Consider the following 9,940-nt stretch of genomic DNA (forward strand, 5'->3'; position numbering starts at 1 on the left):
GAACTTCCTCTGGTGACCTAATGCAGGGTTGTGACTAACCTCTGGCACTTGGTTAACACTTGAATGATGGTTTAGCAATTCGTTTTGTGCTAAGCTTCAGTGTCCTCATTTATAAAATAAATATAATGAGAATGAATTAATCATCTACTTCACAGAATAATTACAAAGATGACGTAAAAATGTGTATATAATGCCTACTCAGGCCCTAGCTGGTTCGGCTCAGTGGATAGAGCATTGGCCCTCGGATTGAAGGGTCTTGGGTTCGATTCCAGTCAAGGGCACATACCTTGGTTGCAGGCTTGATTCCTAACCCTGATTGGGCTCGTGTGGGAGACAACCAATCGATTGTGTCTCTCTCAGATTGATGTTTCTCTCTGTGTGTCTCTCCCTCTTCCTTCCACTCTCTCTAAAAATCAATGGAAAAATATCTTCGGGTCAGGATTAACAACAAAAGCCTACTCAGGTAACTGCCGTATATCAAGCCTTCAAAAAAAGTTCCTTATTGTTAGTATTAGCAATAGCTGAATAAATACAAAGGATCTAATACGAAAAACAAGTTCCTGTACATTTAGCAAGGACCAAAGTGAGTGTTTTATCTAACATTTTCTCATTTCAAATATAAGATTGTTGCCCTGGTAGGTGTGGCTCAGTTGGTTGGAGTGTCATCCTGTACACCAAAAGCTTGCAGGTTCAATTCCCAGTCATGGCACATACCTAGGTTGCAGGTTTGATCCCAGGTCAGGTCATGTACGAGAGGTAACTGATCAATGTTTCTCTTTCACATCAATGTTTCTCCCTCTCTCTCTTTCCCTCTCCCTCTCTCTTTCCTCTCTCTTGAATCAATAAACATAGCCTCAGGTGAAGATTTAAAAAATCAACCTTTATTAATAATAAGATTGCTCAATTGTAAGAATTTCAGAACATTTTTTTAAGCATGAGTCTTCTGAGGAAAGATATCTAAAAAGTGAGGCAGTATTTCTTCTAAAACATGATGATTTTTGAGATATAAGGACCAGTGACTTTAAACTTTAGTATTCTGAATCCAAGTCTTTCAAACTTCAAAAGTCATCCATTAAGCCGCAAAATGCAAAGTTCTAAAAGGCTGCATTCCATCACTGTAATTCATGTGCTCTCTTTGGGGCACTTTGCCATTTTAAAGACTATTTCCTTCCAAGAAGGAAGTTTTTGGAAACCATTACCAAAATGTTTCTTCTCCATCCCCTGCGTGTGACAGCCCTATTCCCGGTCAGCAAACAGCTGCTGCTACGGATGCCCAGATGCCCTCTCTCTCTGCACCCGCCCCACACTCAGCTGGCAGAGACCATTGGCAGCAAGCACAGCCTCAGAGCTGGGAGCCTGGCAGCCTCTCAGGTCTTGATATAGTGCTGGGAATAAGATCTTGCCTTACACTATAAATTCAGTATGATTTCTAGGTGATGCTAATAAGAAAAATAGCTCAAGAAGTATTTATGGAGAACAGCTTTGTGCTAGGAACCTGGGAGATACTGCAGAGGAAGACAGATATTGTGTTTTTAATCCTTAGCATTTCTCAACCCACAAAAAGATGGCTGCAGGCTTTTGTGATCCTAAAATCCTGCTAAAAATATTAGCCAGCCATGAAAAGGAATGAAGTTTTTGTATGTGCTTCTACATGAAGGCAAAACAGTGAAATATTATGAAAACACTGAAACATTCAAACTTGAAAATATTAGGCTAAATGAAATAAGCTAGCCGCAGAAGGACAAATATTATAATTTCACTTATATGAGGTATATAGAAGAGTCAAATTCATAGAGACAGAAGGTAGAATAGGAGTTACCACAAGTTGAAGGAAGGAGGAAGGGGAGTTATTGTCTGATGGGTATAGAGGGTATGCTGGGGATGTTGAACAAGTTTTGGAAGTTAATAGTGGGTGATAGTTATACAACATTATACATGGACATCATGTCCTTGAATTGTACACCTACAAATAGTTAAGATGGTGAATATTATTTTATTTTACCATGACTGAAAAAAATACACCAAAGCAATAAAGCAGTAGGGGAGGGGAAACTAAGATTCAATTTCTCAGAGAAACAAGCAGTTTCAAATCCAAGTTAAACAATAATTAACATATTTGTGTACCACTCACATCAGCATCTAAGGAGTGATAATCTTTGGGACCATGGAAAGTCTAAAATGACCTGCAATTCTATCTATATATATAAAAGGCTAAGTGTCCATCCATCCGACTGATAGCTATGATGTGCACTGACCATCAGGGGGCAGATGCTCAATGCAGAAGCTGCCATGACACACACAGGCTGTTTAAAAATAAATGGCACTGCGGACCTGGTGCCGACAAACCAACACTCAGCTTCCCCCAAGTGGGACACAGGCCCTGCCACTATCCCATGGCACAAAATTCACTCCACAGCCCAGCCCAAAAATGGTGGCTGTGGGTGCCAGGTAATGACATCACATAGCAATGCTCCTTGGAGTTTCTTCAGCCCAAGAACCCATCTTGCTTTAGAGCCTGGTGCAAACATTTTACAGTTTAACCAAATGTTTGTGAAGCATTTTCCCGTGCCTCATCTCATTTGATTCTCACAGAAATCCTGGAGTAGGTAGATAGGGGACTCAGAAGAATCCTATTTTCTTTTCATTAGCAAGACATGAATAGCGATATTAAAATATTTCTTCTAATTAATTTTCTTTCAATGTGCAAGAATCATGCACTGGGACACTAGTTTTATAATAAAAGCTGAACAAAATATGGTAAAAGTGTTATGTTTGACCTCAGTGGTTTATAAGTGTGTTACATCATTTTCTGTACTAAATAGATGAATATTTCACCCCTTTAGCTTCTTTCCTCAAATATCAACACCTCCTCCCCATCCTCACTTCCTGCTGATGATCTTATTTCCTTCTTCCTACAGAACAATGACTCAGTCAGAACTTCCTGGGCCTCCGTGGACCACAACATCTAAACCCATACATCTGCCCTCCTGTCCATTACCACAGAGGGACTTCCTAATCCAATTCCTTGTTTGTCACCATTGCCTTTGTTTATTCAGGGCTCTCTCTGCAGTGATTCTCTATTGCCTGTCTCCCTTACTAGAACATACTCTCCATAAAGGTGGGGATCTTGCCTAGATCATTCTCTGTTGTATGTCAAGCATGGAGATCCCTAGCTGACATGTAGTAGACTCTTAATATATATTTATTAAGATATATTCCTTTGGTATATGTTTGAAATATTTCAATATTTTTAAAAATTTTTGAATAAAAAATAATGTATATGTATGAACTATTCAGAGGAGATATTCATCTTCATTATCCCATAAACCATTGAAATGTCCCAGAAGGGCCAATATTTCAACATCCAAGCCACTTCTTCCAGAAGTCACACACAAAATACTTTGTTGTCCATATGTCCCCTTCATTCTTTTAAAAACAGGCCTACCTCCCTTTCTGTGGCTGGGTATCTCTGGACCTCTACACACCAATGAATTTATGCACGATATCACCTTTCAAATCTCAAGAAATGTGACAGTCATTTTAGTACAAACAAAATTTGAGCCATCAAAATACAATGGGTTAAAATCAGAATGCACTTTTTTAGGCAGCAGAAAGTGCTAAGGTAAGGTCCCTATGACTAATTATAGTACTCAACACCTTTAATCTGAATGACAACATATGCTTTGTTTCCTGAAACACTAAACAAAATGTACACTTAAAATACAGAAGTGATTATTCTTCGCTTGGCCTCTATACTTCCTGTCACCAAAGCAGAGCATAATGATCATCATTAAAGGTTGCTTGCTCATCTGACCTGCTTGAAAATGCTCTGAAATGATCAGTCGTAGAACCTTTTGGAAACTTGGCAATGTTGGCATTGACAGTGACAAAAAAAGATGAACAAGTATGTGTCTCCGGGGAGGTCTCATTCACCAACATTGCATAGATACACTTTTATTTTAAAACCTTCCACTCCCCAAAACTGGTTTGGCTCAGTGGATAGAGAGTCGGCCTGTGGACTGAAAGGTCCCAGGTTCGATTCCGGTCAAGGGCATGTACCTGGGTTGCGGGCACATCCCCAGTAGGAGATGTGCAGGAGGCGGCTGATCGATGTTTCTCTCTCATCGATGTTTCTAACTCTCTATCTCTCTCCCTTCCTCTCTGTAAAAAATCAATAAAATGTATTTTTTAAAAAAAAAAAAAAAGCAAAAGCTTCAATTTAAAAAAAAATAAAAAAATAAATAAATAAAACCTTCCACTCTAATAAGTGACTTGATTAAAGTCTGAGGCTTGGGACAGTGTTTTATAATATACTAGAGGCCCGGTGCATGAAATTCATGCATGGGGGAGGGGGGTCACTTAGCCCAGCCTGCACCCTCTCCAATCTGGGACCCCTCAAAGGATGTCCGAATGCCCGTTTAGGTTCGACCTAAACAGGCAGTCAGACATCCCTCTCACAATCCAGGACTGCTGGCTCCCAACCACTTGCCTGCCTACCTTCCTGATTGCCCCTAACCACTACTGCCTGCCAGCCTGATCGACATCTAACTGCTCCCTTGCCGGCCCGATTGCCCCTAACTGCCCTTCCCTGCCAGCCTTGTCACCCCTAACTGCCCATCCCTGCCGGCCTGGTTGCCCCTAACTGTCCTCCCCTGCTGGCCTGATCGCAACAACTGCCCTCCCCTGCCGGCCATCTTGTGGTGGCCATCTTGTGTGTGGAGTGATGGTCAATTTGCATATTACCTCTTTATTAGATAGGATTCTAAATTACTATTAAGAGCCTTTTTAGTTTGAATGTGAGCTAAGAATAATTAAAATTTACTTTTAAACACTACATGTTTTAGCTCAGGAGCTAGTGATTCCATTGCTCCTCGAATCCAATAAACTTAATATTGGAAGAAATTTTAAAGAGGCTTTATTTGCTTTTGACACATGGTAATTTGATGTAGGATCAGCCTTGGGTGCACTGAGGGGCTGGGTTAAGCTTTACAGTTAAAGCATAGGATTTCTCATGTAGACAAAAAGATGTTTCATGACCTAATTTAGGGGAAAACCAGACCCAGGCATCAGAACAGCTTGTTAAAACTCAAGAATTCTCATCATTTCTCCAGGCCTATCCTCAGTGTAAAGCATTAATGAGTGGTTTCACTCCTCAGGAGCTCGGTTTCTACAACTAAAGACTAAAATATTAAACTTGCCACACCAGTGGCCCACATATGCCAGGTAGTGGTTTCAGTGCCCCTCCGCAATTTCTGCGGCAGCTCAATCCATGCACATTCACAATTGGCGTGGTCAAAAGTTGAAGTCTGTCATCGTTGACACCACAGAATGATTTGTATTCATCAACTTCCTTGTTCTTAGCGAAAGAATAAGTAACTTTTTTTCTATTTCTCTTTTATTAGAACAACTAGATGTTTACAAAGGAGAGCCAAGTGGGTTGCTCATTACAGCATAAAAAGATACAGAGTGAAAATTAATTATTTTAAGGGATGTTAAGTATCTTAACAAATTTCTTCACAAACTACCTTACAGTTTAATCAAGGGCTCATTTTTAAAAACCGAAGTCCAGTAAGTGAGCCACAGTAAGCCTTCCTTTTAAAGGTTAGTTATCTTCGTCAGCTACTATTAAAGAGGAAAAAATATTTAATGTTTTCATTGATAAAGATTAGCTCATTTTACTATATAGTTGATATCAGAGTACTATAGATTAACAAATGAATAATACTGCTATGTCAGAGATATGTATGTGTATGCATATATATGTACATATATGTATATATATACACATATGAATATATATGATTTATCTTAGTGTTTCATTATGAGGGCAATAAAAGCCTCAAACTAATTCATAGATATATTTTGTGTTTGCTCTATGATGATATTTCCAGAAGAATGCTTTTTAAGAAATCAAATACCCTATTGAGATTGTTAAAACCTTTATCAATTTGTGTCCCATCTTAGCCGAGATTATGTCCTATAATCTCTGTATTTCTAGTGATTAATAAGATCCTTGGCATATATTTGACAACCATAAACATCTGCTGGTGAAAATGCAGGAACTTGTTGACTTCCTCAAGTCACATTTAGAAATTTGTCTCCTTCCTTAGCACACAAATTTTGGACCTGGACAAATGAGCACCAATTTGACTTGGAAAACTTGGCCCTTAATGTACTTCCTTTAAGATTGATTTGTAGTTTATCTCCCTGCCTTCACAGAAGGTCACGAGTAGATTTGGGTTTTCCTACCTATTTCCTCTTCCCCACAGGTCTTCCTCAGGGACCATGTCCAAGGAGACGATGTCCTTCTGTCTATGCTGGTTTATTCCATCTGCAGAGGTGGCCTGAAAGTCTTCTACCAGCAGCAAGTGTAAGAAGATTGCAGATGATTAAGGGAAAGATGGGCCCAGTCTTCTGCTAAACAGGAACTCTCTTCCCACTTTCAGGGAAAGGACTGATGCCCTAAGAATAAAAATGAAAGCTTGGAAACCATATGAAAACTGAAGAAACATGAGCAGCTTCCTACAGTGCAAGACCATGCAGCCCCTGGCGTCAGAGAAAATAGATACAAACTGATGTTCATGGCTATTGCCTCGGAGAATCACCATTCAAGGCGATCATTAACAACCCAGCAACTCAGGTTGCACTACTTGGGGTTAAATCTGACTGCTAACTCTTCTCCAGATCTCTCCAGAAGTAGAGGCCTTTATGATTTACTACGTCTCTCTAACCAGGGAATAATCTAGAAATGACTATTCTGGAAACAGTTTGATGAAAAAAATAATGCAGAACATTTAAGCTTAGAAAAATGTTAGGTTTTTATTCACTCCTTTTTAAGGACACAGGAAGAGAAGAGAGCTTCTGATTAAAAACATAGGTCTGGCCCAGCTGGCATGGTTCAGTGGTTGAGTGTCGACCTATGAACCAGGAGGTCATGGTTCAATTCCTGGTGAGCACATATGCCTGGTTTGTGGGCTCAATCCCCAGTGTGGGGCGTGCAGGAGGCAGCTGATCAATGATTCTCTGTCATCATTGATGTTTCTATCTCCCTCTCCCTCTCCCTTCCTCTCTGAAATCAATAAAAATATATTTAAAACAAAACAAAACAAACAAACATAGGTCTGGCCCTGGGTCAATTTACCACCCTCTTAGCTTGCTAGGGGTTTTAGAAACAGATTTTTTAGTTACCTTAGATGCTCAAAAGCCATGTGCTACATTGGTACCACTTATGATCCTGAGGTTTCACCTATGTTTATTTTTAATGAATATTATCTTATGTGCAGTTCTACAGATTGCATCTCAAATTATTCTAGAGTCCCCTTTTTCCCACCTTTGCCTAAAGAGCAAAATACAGTCTGTGGGGTTCAGTAGGAGAGACAGATTGCTCTTCCCTTGGGATCTCCATCTAATGTAGAACCTGCAGCTGGATTCTCTCCCATCATTGGTGGTTCTATCTTTCTCTCCCTCTCCCTTCCCCTCTGAAATCAATAAAATTTTTTTTTAAAAAGAAGCAAAATGAAAAATCAAATTCTTTTTTTTATGATATATATTTTTATTATTGATTTCAGAGAAGAAGGAAGAGGAAGAAAGAGATAGAGACATCAACAATGAGAGAGAATCATTGATCGGCTGCCTCCTGCACACCCCACACTGGAGATAGAGCCTGAAACCCAGGCAAGTGCCCTGACCAGGAACTAAACAGTGACCTCCTGGTTCATAGGTCAACGCTCAACCCCTGAGCCAAGCCAGTTGGGCAAAATTAAATTCTTGCCATTCTGAATGTACTAATTGTGTAGAGAGTTGGTCTAATTAGAAAGCATAGAAATCAAGCAGATAAAGAGAGTATTATTTCCTAACAGTAAAAATTTCCCTTGTTTCAATTCCCTTCTTAATTTTATACCACAGTGACATGTGGCACAGTGAGATCCTGAAATGACAGAAAAACACTGTGGTTAAGTCTTGTTTTTAGTCAGATGAGTTGAGCTGCAAAAGTTAAACATTAGCAGGCAATGGGGCCTCTCATTCATGTGCGGTTAGGGTGTAACATGTGCGTTGCTGGGTCCTACTTGTAACACTTGATAGTATCTTTTTTTAAAAAAAAAATCAGAACTGCAAAGTACAGTCTATCTGACATAAAGAGGGATAAAAAGTCTAAGAACCATCTTAAAAATACAAATACCACCACTTTCCCCATTCTAAGAAAATAATTATGTGTTTTCTATAGCCGTTAAGAAAGAAAAATTCCCCAACAGATGGAACTTGATACTTCATAGAAAAAAGATGATGGCCAGTCCAATGACATGTTGTGTGGTGTCTTATAACCCAGAAATCTGCAATCCCTGCTATTTGTTTTACTTTTTATTTATACCTTTATTTAGACCACTCACCTCTATTCTCTTTCATAGAATCTACAGAACTGGTGATCTGTGACATCATCTGCATCTCCAGACAATCACTAGTAAGTTCCCTCAGGTTTAAAGACACCATCCCATAGTAGTAGCTCCCAGACCTCAGCTCTCTCTCTTCTCATTTTCTCTGGATTGATGATTTTTAACAGCTACCAGATGGAGCTGCCATTAAAGGAAGCATACACACGAGACCCCAAATACCTCAAATTCTAACACCCTGACTATGTAAATCTAAGATATTTTCTGTGTTTGCTGCCTGGTAAGTTTTCAAATTTATGATTTCACTTACCATAAAAGCTACCTGTATTTCCATGATCATGGCAACCATAGATACTCACTTCCTAGGCAGAGCAAGTTTCCAATGATCTAACCATGCAGCCTAGCTTAGGTAACTCTCTCACCTTTCAAAAGCTTTCTCAAAACTTGTGATCATCTGGGTAAGCAAGCACTGGTGCCATGCTTACAACAAGGTCAGACAACTGAAAAGAAAAATGAAAACAATAAATCAGATGTTAGAGTAAACGTCACTGTGCTTCTGGGGAAGTATCACCAAATAGCAAACATCTATGTTTTTATGATTATGTAAGTTAATGGCCAGAATTGGTCACTGGTCTTTAGTTGCTATCTTGACTGTAAATCAGTGCAGAAAAAGCACATGGGCTTGACATTCTGCCTTATTTCCCTATGTTGACATGCCTTATTTCCCTCATTTCAAAGATAATGTTGGTTATTTACTTCAGGGAACATCTTTAAGAACATGGAATCACTACTGATATAAAATGGAATTGAGAGTGCCAGAGGCTGAGCTTAGAGTTGGAAGTAGGGAAAAGAGGTGGCACTAATCTAACTAGCAGATCTACACACTGGTAGGAAAAATGGGATGTTGAGCAAGTCCCTCGTTCCATTAGGTCACTGTAAAGGAGGCCATAATAACTTCCTTCTTATTAATGCTCAGGAGAAATTTCATAAAACAGCACAGTATATTAGGGCAAAAGAGGCAATGGGGGCTGATAATGTACCAGGAAAAACCATTAGCAAAATGATGAATTAAATTTCTGTTTACATTTCTATTTTCATGGATCATCACTTGTTAGTCTAAGTCAAGGGTGGGGAACCATTTTTCTGCCAAGGGCCACTTGGATATTTATAACATCATCACAGGCCAAACAAAATTATCAACTTAAAAATTAGCCTGCTATATTTGGTTAAGCATTTAATTAATTCACCCCTAATGCCTTGGTAGGCCAGACCAAATGATTTTGAGGGCCTTATACTGCCCGCCGGCTGGACATTCCCCACCCCTGGTCTAAGTAATCTCTATGCTTTGATCATGGCTGTCAGCATATTAAAATGTTGTCTCAGCCTCATTTTAAAAAATCTTATTAAAAGGTTCATAAACTTTATAAAGTTTGGCAAATAAGCAACAGAATAGCTTGCAGTGCACTCATAGGACAATGAAACACAGCATTTGTAATTGTTGGCTGAAAGTAAAATTAAATTTTACTTTCTATTTCTCTCTGTGTCTTCACAAG

This window comes from Myotis brandtii, unplaced genomic scaffold, assembly GCF_000412655.1.
Source record: "Myotis brandtii unplaced genomic scaffold, ASM41265v1 scaffold69, whole genome shotgun sequence".
NCBI classification, from domain to species: domain Eukaryota; kingdom Metazoa; phylum Chordata; class Mammalia; order Chiroptera; family Vespertilionidae; genus Myotis; species Myotis brandtii.